Source organism: Periplaneta americana, chromosome 9 (genome assembly GCF_040183065.1).
Source record: "Periplaneta americana isolate PAMFEO1 chromosome 9, P.americana_PAMFEO1_priV1, whole genome shotgun sequence".
Classification (NCBI taxonomy): domain Eukaryota; kingdom Metazoa; phylum Arthropoda; class Insecta; order Blattodea; family Blattidae; genus Periplaneta; species Periplaneta americana.
Genome location: NC_091125.1, coordinates 176257169 through 176269586, shown reverse-complemented (window position 1 = coordinate 176269586; position 12418 = coordinate 176257169). Strand labels below are relative to the sequence as shown.

At 39.7% G+C, this 12418-nt stretch overlaps 1 protein-coding gene across 1 annotated transcript in view; it reads left to right on the top strand.

The window, feature by feature from the left end:
- The first annotated feature begins 702 nt into the window (after positions 1 to 702).
- LOC138706776 (uncharacterized) overlaps positions 703 to 12418 on the top strand; it is a 153653-nt gene continuing 141937 nt past the window's right edge. The window contains exon 1 of the mRNA XM_069836458.1: positions 703 to 932. The gene's annotated coding sequence lies outside the window, so the exon portion shown is untranslated. The remainder of the gene's footprint in view (positions 933 to 12418) is intronic.

Below are 12418 nucleotides of genomic sequence, written 5' to 3'. Positions count from 1 at the left end.
TGTTGTGCCTCCTCCTAGATGTGTTATAGTCCGGTTGAATGCAGCATCGTTAGATGGCAGCGGTAGCGAGCTTGCTGCACGACCAGTCGGTTTCTATTTCCCGCCCATGCGCTGATTCAGAGGAGGATCTCCTCCCTCTCCGTTCATTCACTTGCTTTAAAACTCTGCTTCTTTCTCTGGCCGCTAGTGCGCTGTCGTCTATGTGTGTTAACTGCAGTAAAGGAGGAATGGAGTGCCTTTCCTCCATACAGACAATCCCGCATCTTTCTCACAGTTTTCTACAGCACATGAGCGCGCGTCGTTTAAAACTCGATCAACCGAGTTTTTCTTATAGCTGTGAACTTAAAAATTATCGAATCTTCCTCGAATTTCAAGGCACATATTTTATTTGGTATTTACTTTCAAAAGAAGAAAATGTGAGGAGGACGTTCCTCCCTTACCTCCCCCGAGGCACCGCCACTGAGGCGCACATATGTTGGGTAAGAATAAAATAAATGGAGCCGATTGCGATGTTTTGTGTGTCAATAAGTAGTTTCTTTTTTTGAAATAAAGAGTCGTTAACGGTCGGTACGTGACAATAACTCCAAGGGTCCTGGGAGCCACACAACGCGCTGGCTGTGCGAGCAGACCTCCTCGGCCGGCATCGAACCCGGCTGCCACGCCGCGCGCCGCCAGTCGAGTGCCGCAGCTCGAGCCGGACGGGCGGCCGACATCCCGACTGGCTGCTGAGGCGGGTCTGCGCGGCGTTGCCACGCGGTCAGCTGTGCTTTTTTTTTTCTTCCGAGTGACGTGTTGCATTTGTTTATTTCCGCTCTGTGACGCTCCCTCTAGCTCTGTCGAGTGATTCGTCAAGACTGTTTTGCTCGAACTGGTGTCGTCTAGAAGCTGCTTATCTCAGAGCAGTGTTCGTTTCAATTGTCTTTATACAAAATGTATGTAGTCTCTAAGTTCTTCCACCCTTGTCGTGATTTCTGGAATTACCTCTAGGCTGTTTTAAATTTTGTAACATTTATTTCAGTCAAAGTGAACCACTAATGCCTTTTTATTTTCTTAACCTAGACAATTTTAACCAATTTGATAACTTTAATACACTCTTAGACTCTTACAAGTTAGTAGAGTTCAACAATAATGACCAGTGATGTATTGTTAAGTAAATGTCATAACCAGGGTTGCCAGATTTTTTCGTCAGGAATGCGGGACACACGATGCGTACCTTAACACGATCCATTTGATTAAATTTGCAATACAACTGATATCTTTATGCAAGTATAGTTTTTCATATAAAGCTCCCTGTGAAGCAGACTTGAATAATTTCAAGAGAAAAATTCTTCCGGGACTTGGTATCGATCCCGCGATCTCTGGTTGAAAGTACCAGCGCACTACCAACTGAGCTACCCAGGAACTCCACCCGACACCGTCTCAATTATTGAATTGATAGCTCTGTTTTATGTATTCCAACTACTGTAATTATATAAGGCCTTGCTAAACTTTTCATTGTCTTAAATTTTTGCTAGATTATTAAATTTTCTTTCAATTAGTGATAAAGGCTGGAAAAATAATGTCACGTTACAGCCTGACCTATACAGAAAACCAGCATGATGCAGTATTTTAATCCTATGATGATAAATAATGTTTATATTCGTTCAGAGGTGACAAAAGGAGGAGGCAAAGCACTGGATATACTCGCGTCAGCGAACGTGTGGGCTGAAGAAAGAAAGTCAACGCAAAAGGCAGTTTCTCTGACATCAAAGTACTCTGGAGCCTCTGTGTGCAGCCCTGCAGTCCGGGACCGGGCAGATATTATCTCTCTAGCCTTGCTGCCATAGTCAAGGAAAGCTACGTTCACTCGACGGCATTAATCACGACTTTTAATGCCAACAATTAAAATAAAGTATCGGTATAATTCATTTTCTTATCTAGTCTTGCTACCTCTGTCAGGATTCCATGTAGCGATACCAAACTGTGCGATAATTTATTGAGGTTCTACTACGATATGTTAACAACGAAGATAAAAAGACGGTCCTCTGCCGCTAGGGCTCTGAACGGACCATCCATTTTGATTTGCTGCATTGCTAATTTACATATTGGTACGTTAATGTGTCCTCATTCCGTGGTTATATTATCCACTCTTAATCAAAGGAAGCAGAAACAAATAAATTGGAAACGGAAACGGATATTAAATCCAAGAGATAAGATATAAGAAACAACCGGGAAACTGGTGAATGGCATTGTTATATCAGACGTTGTAACCAATCTGCAATAGAGTGTAATGATGTGCCATTGATGGAAAACAAACCGGGAAACTAGTGAATTGCATTGTTATATCAGACGTTGTAACCAATCTGCAATAGAGTGTAATGATGTGCCATTGGTGGAAAACAAACCGGGAAACTAGTGAATTGCATTGTTATATCAGACGTTGTAACCAATCTGCAATACAGTGTAATGATGTGCCATTGGTGGAAAACAAACCGGGAAACTAGTGAATTGCATTGTTATATCAGACGTTGTAACCAATCTGCAATACAGTGTGATGATGTGCCATTGTTGGAAAACAAACCGGGAAACTAGTGAATTGCATTGTTATATGAGACGTTGTATCCAATCTGCAATATGGTGTAATGATGTGCCATTGTTGGAAAACAAACCGGGAAACTAGTGAATTGCATTGTTATATGAGACGTTGTAACCAATCTGCAATACAATATAATGATGTGCCATTGTTGGAAAATAAACCGGGAAACTAGTGAATTGCATTGTTATATGAGACGTTGTAACCAATCTGCAATACAGTGTAATGATGTGCCATTGGTGGAAAACAAACCGGGAAACTAGTCAATTGCATTGTTATATGAGACGTTGTAACCAATCTGCAATACAGTGTAATGATGTGCCATTGGTGGAAAACAAAGTGGGAAACTAGTGAATTGCATTGTTATATGAGACGTAGTAACCAATCTGCAATACAGTGTAATGATGTGCCATTGGTGGAAAACAAACCGGGAAACTAGTGAATTGCATTGTTATATCAGACGTAGTAACCAATCTGCAATACAGTGTAATGATGTGCCATTGGTGGAAAACAAACCGGGAAACTAGTGAATTGCATTGTTATATGAGACGCTGTAACCAATCTGCAATACGGTGTAATGATGTGCCATTGGTGGAAAACAAACCGGGAAACTAGTGAATTGCATTGTTATATGAGACGTTGTAACCAATCTGCAATACAGTGTAATGATGTGCCATTGGTGGAAAACAAACCGGGAAACTAGTGAATTGCATTGTTATATCAGACGTTATATCCAATCTGCAATACAGTGTAATGATGTGCCATTGGTGGAAAACAAACCGGGAAACTAGTGAATTGCATTGTTATATGAGACGTTGTAACCAATCTGCAATACAGTGTAATGATGTGCCATTGGTGGAAAACAAACCGGGAAACTAGTGAATTGCATTGTTATATCAGACGTTGTATCCAATCTGCAATACAGTGCAATGATGTGCCATTGGTGGAAAACAAACCGGGAAACTAGTGAATTGCATTGTTATATGAGACGTTGTAACCAATCTGCAATACAGTGTAATGATGTGCCATTGGTGGAAAACAAACCGGGAAACTAGTGAATTGCATTGTTATATCAGACGTTGTATCCAATCTGCAATACAGTGTAATGATGTGCCATTGGTGGAAAACAAACCGGGAAACTAGTCAATTGCATTGTTATATGAGATGTTGTAACCAATCTGCAATACAGTGTAATGATGTGCCATTGGTGGAAAAAAAAGTGGGAAACTAGTGAATTGCATTGTTATATGAGACGTAGTAACCAATCTGCAATACAGTGTAATGATGTGCCATTGGTGGAAAACAAACCGGGAAACTAGTGAATTGCATTGTTATATCAGACGTAGTAACCAATCTGCAATACAGTGTAATGATGTGCCATTGGTGGAAAACAAACCGGGAAACTAGTGAATTGCATTGTTATATGAGACGTTGTAACCAATCTGCAATACGGTGTAATGATGTGCCATTGGTGGAAAACAAACCGGGAAACTAGTGAATTGCATTGTTATATGAGACGTTGTAACCAATCTGCAATACAGTGTAATGATGTGCCATTGGTGGAAAACAAACCGGGAAACTAGTGAATTGCATTGTTATATCAGACGTTGTATCCAATCTGCAATACAGTGTAATGATGTGCCATTGGTGGAAAACAAACCGGGAAACTAGTGAATTGCATTGTTATATGAGACGTTGTAACCAATCTGCAATACAGTGTAATGATGTGCCATTGGTGGAAAACAAACCGGGAAACTAGTGAATTGCATTGTTATATCAGACGTTGTATCCAATCTGCAATACAGTGTAATGATGTGCCATTGGTGGAAAACAAACCGGGAAACTAGTGAATTGCATTGTTATATGAGACGTTGTAACCAATCTGCAATACAGTGTAATGAAGTGCCATTGGTGGAAAACAAACCGGGAAACTAGTGAATTGCATTGTTATATGAGACGTTGTATCCAATCTGCAATACGGTGTAATGATGTGCCATTGTTGGAAAACAAACCGGGAAACTAGTGAATTGCATTGTTATATGAGACGTTGTAACCAATCTGCAATACAATATAATGATGTGCCATTGTTGGAAAATAAACCGGGAAACTAGTGAATTGCATTGTTATATGAGACGTTGTAACCAATCTGCAATACAGTGTAATGATGTGCCATTGGTGGAAAACAAACCGGGAAACTAGTCAATTGCATTGTTATATGAGACGTTGTAACCAATCTGCAATACAGTGTAATGATGTGCCATTGGTGGAAAACAAAGTGGGAAACTAGTGAATTGCATTGTTATATGAGACGTAGTAACCAATCTGCAATACAGTGTAATGATGTGCCATTGGTGGAAAACAAACCGGGAAACTAGTGATTTGCATTGTTATATCAGACGTAGTAACCAATCTGCAATACAGTGTAATGATGTGCCATTGGTGGAAAACAAACCGGGAAACTAGTGAATTGCATTGTTATATGAGACGTTGTAACCAATCTGCAATACAGTGTAATGATGTGCCATTGGTGGAAAACAAACCGGGAAACTAGTGAATTGCATTGTTATATGAGACGTAGTAACCAATCTGCAATACAGTGTAATGATGTGCCATTGGTGGAAAACAAACCGGGAAACTAGTGAATTGCCTTGTTATATGAGACGTTGTAACCAATCTGCAATACAGTGTAATGATGTGCCATTGGTGGAAAACAAACCGGGAAACTAGTGAATTGCATTGTTATATCAGACGTTGTATCCAATCTGCAATACAGTGTAATGATGTGCCATTGGTGGAAAACAAACCGGAAAACTAGTGAATTGCATTGTTATATGAGACGTTGTAACCAATCTGCAATACAGTGTAATGATGTGCCATTGGTGGAAAACAAACCGGGAAACTAGTGAATTGCATTGTTATATGAGACGTTGTATCCAATCTGCAATACAGTGTAATGATGTGCCATTGGTGGAAAACAAACCGGGAAACTAGTGAATTGCATTGTTATATGAGACGTTGTAACCAATCTGCAATACAGTGTAATGATGTGCCATTGGTGGAAAACAAACCGGGAAACTAGTCAATTGCATTGTTATATGAGACGTTGTAACCAATCTGCAATACAGTGTAATGATGTGCCATTGGTGGAAAACAAAGTGGGAAACTAGTGAATTGCATTGTTATATGAGACGTAGTAACCAATCTGCAATACAGTGTAATGATGTGCCATTGGTGGAAAACAAACCGGGAAACTAGTGAATTGCATTGTTATATCAGACGTAGTAACCAATCTGCAATACAGTGTAATGATGTGCCATTGGTGGAAAACAAACCGGGAAACTAGTGAATTGCATTGTTATATGAGACGTTGTAACCAATCTGCAATACGGTGTAATGATGTGCCATTGGTGGAAAACAAACCGGGAAACTAGTGAATTGCATTGTTATATGAGACGTTGTAACCAATCTGCAATACAGTGTAATGATGTGCCATTGGTGGAAAACAAACCGGGAAACTAGTGAATTGCATTGTTATATCAGACGTTGTATCCAATCTGCAATACAGTGTAATGATGTGCCATTGGTGGAAAACAAACCGGGAAACTAGTGAATTGCATTGTTATATGAGACGTTGTAACCAATCTGCAATACAGTGTAATGATGTGCCATTGGTGGAAAACAAACCGGGAAACTAGTGAATTGCATTGTTATATCAGACGTTGTATCCAATCTGCAATACAGTGTAATGATGTGCCATTGGTGGAAAACAAACCGGGAAACTAGTGAATTGCATTGTTATATGAGACGTTGTAACCAATCTGCAATACAGTGTAATGATGTGCCATTGGTGGAAAACAAACCGGGAAACTAGTGAATTGCATTGTTATATCAGACGTTGTATCCAATCTGCAATACAGTCTAATGATGTGCCATTGTTGGAAAACAAACCGGGAAACTAGTGAATTGCATTGTTATATGAGACGTTGTAACCAATCTGCAATACAGTGTAATGATGTGCCATTGGTGGAAAACAAACCGGGAAACTAGTGAATTGCATTGTTATATCAGACGTTGTATCCAATCTGCAATACAGTGTAATGATGTGCCATTGGTGGAAAACAAACCGGGAAACTAGTGAATTGCATTGTTATATCAGACGTTGTAACCAATCTGCAATACGGTGTAATGATGTGCCATTGGTGGAAAACAAACCGGGAAACTAGTGAATTGCATTGTTATATCAGACGTTGTATCCAATCTGCAATACAGTGTAATGATGTGCCATTGGTGGAAAACAAACCGGGAAACTAGTGAATTGCATTGTTATATCAGACGTTGTATCCAATCTGCAATACACTGTAATGATGTGCCATTCGTGGAAAACAAACCGGGAAACTAGTGAATTGCATTGTTATATCAGACGTTGTAACCAATCTGCAATACGGTGTAATGATGTGCCATTGGTGGAAAACAAACCGGGAAACTAGTGAATTGCATTGTTATATCAGACGTTGTATCCAATCTGCAATACAGTGTAATGATGTGCCATTGGTGGAAAACAAACCGGGAAACTAGTGAATTGCATTGTTATATCAGACGTTGTATCCAATCTGCAATACAGTGTAATGATGTGCCATTGGTGGAAAACAAACCGGGAAACTAGTGAATTGCATTGTTATATCAGACGTTGTAACCAATCTGCAATACGGTGTAATGATGTGCCATTGGTGGAAAACAAACCGGGAAACTAGTGAATTGCATTGTTATATCAGACGTTGTATCCAATCTGCAATACAGTGTAATGATGTGCCATTGGTGGAAAACAAACCGGGAAACTAGTGAATTGCATTGTTATATCAGACGTTGTATCCAATCTGCAATACAGTGTAATGATGTGCCATTGGTGGAAAACAAACCGGGAAACTAGTGAATTGCATTGTTATATCAGACGTTGTATCCAATCTGCAATACAGTGTAATGATGTGCCATTGGTGGAAAACAAACCGGGAAACTAGTGAATTGCATTGTTATATCAGACATTGTATCCAATCTGCAATACAGTGTAATGATGTGCCATTGGTGGAAAACAAACCGGGAAACTAGTGAATTGCATTGTTATATCAGACGTTGTAACCAATCTGCAATACGGTGTAATGATGTGCCATTGGTGGAAAACAAACCGGGAAACTAGTGAATTGCATTGTTATATCAGACGTTGTATCCAATCTGCAATACAGTGTAATGATGTGCCATTGGTGGAAAACAAACCGGGAAACTAGTGAATTGCATTGTTATATCAGACGTTGTATCCAATCTGCAATACAGTGTAATGATGTGCCATTGGTGGAAAACAAACCGGGAAACTAGTGAATTGCATTGTTATATCAGACGTTGTATCCAATCTGCAATACAGTGTAATGATGTGCCATTGGTGGAAAACAAACCGGGAAACTAGTGAATTGCATTGTTATATCAGACGTTGTATCCAATCTGCAATACAGTGTAATGATGTGCCATTGGTGGAAAACAAACCGGGAAACTAGTGAATTGCATTGTTATATCAGACGTTGTATCCAATCTGCAATACCGTGTAATGATGTGCCATTGGTAGAAAACAAACCGGGAAACTAGTGAATTGCATTGTTATATCAGACGTTGTAACCAATCTGCAATACGGTGTGATGATCTATTATTACTGCGACGCCCAGCTGTGACGTGCAGAAGAGCAATGTTATATATTTCGAATCAAACTGAACATATTTATACTTTTTCAGTTAAATATCGGGTGGATGACGCGAAAGTGAAGTGCTCGCCTTTGAATAAAGAGATTAAATTTATTAACGTTTCACCGATTGTCGTACAAAATTGCCATTGAAAATAGTTCACAGATGTGGACAGTCTGAGTGGAAGAGAAAGCAGCTCACAGCAGATATTGAATTAATTCCACAGTACCCTAGTAGTGCCAATGGTTGCATTTTAGTCTAATGCGATAATTTTGATGAAAATAGAATAAATTTGGTACCAAAAAGCTGTAATTCTTCGCGCCGAGGTTGGCAGCCCTTGACTTGCTATCAACACTGTTAAAATTTATACATCTTATAAGTAGGCGTTGCTGTATCAAGTTGTTGCAATTCAGAAAGAGATTCGTCACTAGAAAGTTTTTAGTTGCTTTAAATATCAACGAAATGGTAAATTAGTCTAATTGTTGTTGATAATTTTAGCAAACCTCTGACCGGTGTTTTTCTTTTCCAATAAATGCTATACGCAGGGTGGGAATTAGGATTTCCGATGAGGGGGGATAGATTCCTAGATAGAGAATACCATACATAACCTCATTCGATACGGCTCAACGCTTGGTCGCACTGAGTTGCTTGTCTTGTATCTTGATCATAATAATAATAATTCCATGAGCAGGCTTAAGATAAGATGTGTAATTCCTAAGTTATTGATTGTTGTCAGCTTCCCGATGATGATAATACATCAATATTATTTTCTTTGCTTACTTTAATACCTTATAAAGTATACTCGTATTAAAACAATAAAATTATATTTTGGGGGGATGGGATAGAAGTTATCCCTGGCAAGGATGTTAATATGAATTTATTGGAGAGAGATAACTTTCCAACAGGGGGAAAATCCCCCCCCCCTCCCTGGCTGTACGTGTTTGCGATCCTTACATAGACCTACGTGGTGTCCGATCGGAGGTGGAAACCCTCGATGTGACAACGGAGGCGAGTGGATTGATCCTGATCACTTCAGCAGGAGCAACCACAACAGTTCGCTCGGTGGCCATGTTCGTTTTCGTATTTGAAGCAAAATTCCGATTTTCGTTCTCATTAAGCAGCTTTGAATGTCGTGAGAAGCCGTTTGGATGATGGGGCTACTTGGAGAACACCAGTCCTGCAGCAAATCTGGTTTGAAGTGCAATTTATACAGGTCTAACGAAAGTGCCGTATGAAGGGAATTGTAATTGGTTTGCATTTATTATTCCTGTGTTTTGTTGAAAAAGCCGCAACTGTTCTTTCACATTAGAGTGCTGGAACTCCTATTGTTACACAGAAGGCATGTGTCAGAATTTTGCCGCAGCTGTGGCTAAAGTGCTAGCGTGCTGGTCTTTCATCAAGGCGGCGCAGGTTCGACCCCCATCTAGGTCGTGTTGGAATTTGTGGTGAACGAAGCACTGCAGAGGATTTTTTCTCGGGGTACTCCCGCTTCCTCTACCATTGCACAAACACTCTCCACCTATCATCTGCAATAGTAAAAATAGGCTGGGGTGAAGTGTGCTGATATAGGAAGACTTGGGGGCTTGCCAGGCTATGTGCGTGCGGATGGGACGGTGTCCTAAGGTGCGACGTCAACATTTTTTGATCACCTGCTAAAATTTAGTGACGTTCACTACTGGCAACACCACCGCGAATGCACGCATGTCACGATAATTAGTCATTTCGTAACTGTTAGGTTGGCACAATTTGGGCGAGGCAAGCTACTCTCGTGGAGGGAGGGAGTAAGAATACTTGCGGCCACTCTTAATCAGGGGCGGCTTTTGGGGTAGTGCCAGCGTGCCATGGCACCGCCATTGAAATAAACAAAAAATAATATCCTAAAAAGCAGTTGTAATAGTTTATTTCTACACTTTTATTCGTATTTAATCTGAACGAGCGCGCGCACAGAACGGGACTCACTCTTGCAGCGTTTTCCCGAACTTTTGAGCCACTTCTGTGTGGCACTCCTTACGTCCATATAACATTGTACAGAAGGCTACTGATTCTAGTTTATATACGTTTCTTATGGCAGACTCTGAGCCGAATTCAGTTTGACTCAGTAGTTAATATTCCGCCCGCTAGAGCACAGTAATGCAGAAATTTCGCTAGATGGCAGGGTTGTTGGAGACGTTAGGCAGAAATCATCAACCGCAGACTTGCACGAAAACACAAGATAAAGTTCCGCGCCAAATGTTAATGTAATGTTGCCAATTCAAAACTAAAGCACATAACTTGGATTTGAATGTGTAAAGTATTATCCGTTTAACTATATTGAATGCAGAGATAGTCATGGTTCTTTTTAGAAAGATAAATATATTTTTTTCATATTATGTAAAACTGTTTGTTAATGTTGTGTAATATTTGTTTTATTTTCCGGCAACTAAATATCACCACACTGTTGCTATAGTATTGATGCTTCTGTTAACGATACATGAGATCTGTGCAGGACATGAACATGTGTTATTCAGGCCGCTGCCTTGGATTCATCGGCCTGTTAAATAAAGTGCAAACGTGTTCGTTTATTATCTATATCACTATTTATCTCGTGTGTTTTTGCCAGTAATTTTACTAGTTATAAAAGTTACTTGTACTTGACTAACAATACTGTGAAAGTTTTGATTATCTGTATCTGTAAATTTCGTTATTAGTTTCGGAAATGTTATTGTAACTGTTACTAGATGCATTATTAACTGTACACCTGGTAAAATAGCTGGTTTAATTAATGTGTTTTATTTAACATAATGCAAACGTGAGCTGCGATTATCAGTTTGGCACCACCACCGGAATGCCTCACCGGCCGCCACTGCTCTTAATGAAATTCAGCATTTTGTGTGCATTGTAATATGTAGCGGATATGTACTCACTTCTCCTTCGTACAGCGAGTTGTGTGATGCTGCTGTTCACGGCAGATCACTTTTTTAACTTGAACATTTATTTAGTAAGGCTAGAATTCCAAAGCTTCAAGCAGAATGCTTGTCGTGAATATGAATCCTTGAGGACGGACAAAAGCGTTGAAAGAAACGGCCGCCCTCTAGCCTGAAAAAGACAGCAAGTCAGCAGCTGTTCGTTCAGGTCTCTTGACGGCATGGCTGCCCGAGGTCGGATCTTTAGCACACGTCTTGGGATTCTGTGAACAGGGATTGCTCCTGAGGAACTCTAGACATCATTTTGTAAGATCCAAAATTGCTGCCGCATTAAGAAATAAGGGCTGGCCAGTAGAAGAAGAAATCCCCTTCTAACTGAAAATCGGTCAACGAGGGATGTGGATATTTTAATGTACAATATTGACACTAAACAGGGCATTGTTGTGGACCCCACGATACGTTTTGAAGTAGGACGTCATCAGTCAGCCGAGGTTTTCATGAGAACTTGATCTGACCGTACATAGATTTGAGCATAGTAGGCCTACTATTTATTTATTTAACGTGATAGAGATAAGGCCATCAGGCCTTTTCTGCCCCTCTACCAGGGGACTACAACTACAATATGAAGTATAAAATTACAATTAATATTAAATTTACAATTACAATAAAAAATTTAAGTATGAAAAGATTACTTGAGTAATGAAAGCTGGACAATTTATTATAGAAGTTAAATAACAAAATCGTATAGTGATGAAATTGCCGGATATTGAAATATTTTGTGACATATTAAGAGAACTATTTACAAGAAACCAAGTGCTATTGTGAAAGAGGATGAGTATGAGGAGGTGCGTTGGGATGGTATTGTTAGTATTGTTTCATGGCGAGAGCGTGTGTTCAGATTGTGGTGGGAAGAAAGGTAAGTGAAGCGAGACGACAGGTACGAAGGAAAAGAAGAGTTCAATATTTCGAAAAGGAGAAGTGAATGTAAATTTTTTTCTTATCTAGTTTAAGCCAACCTATTTCTTCCAGGGATGGGGTAATATGATCATATTTGCGAACATTGCTTACAAAACGTACACACAAATTATGAGCACATTGAAGTTTCGTTTTGTTGTCGCTGGAGAGGTCAGTCAGTAAAATGTCGGCATAGTCAAAATAGGGAAATACAAGGTCTGCACAATGGACTTTTTAAACAAGAGGGAAGATGAACATTTATCCAT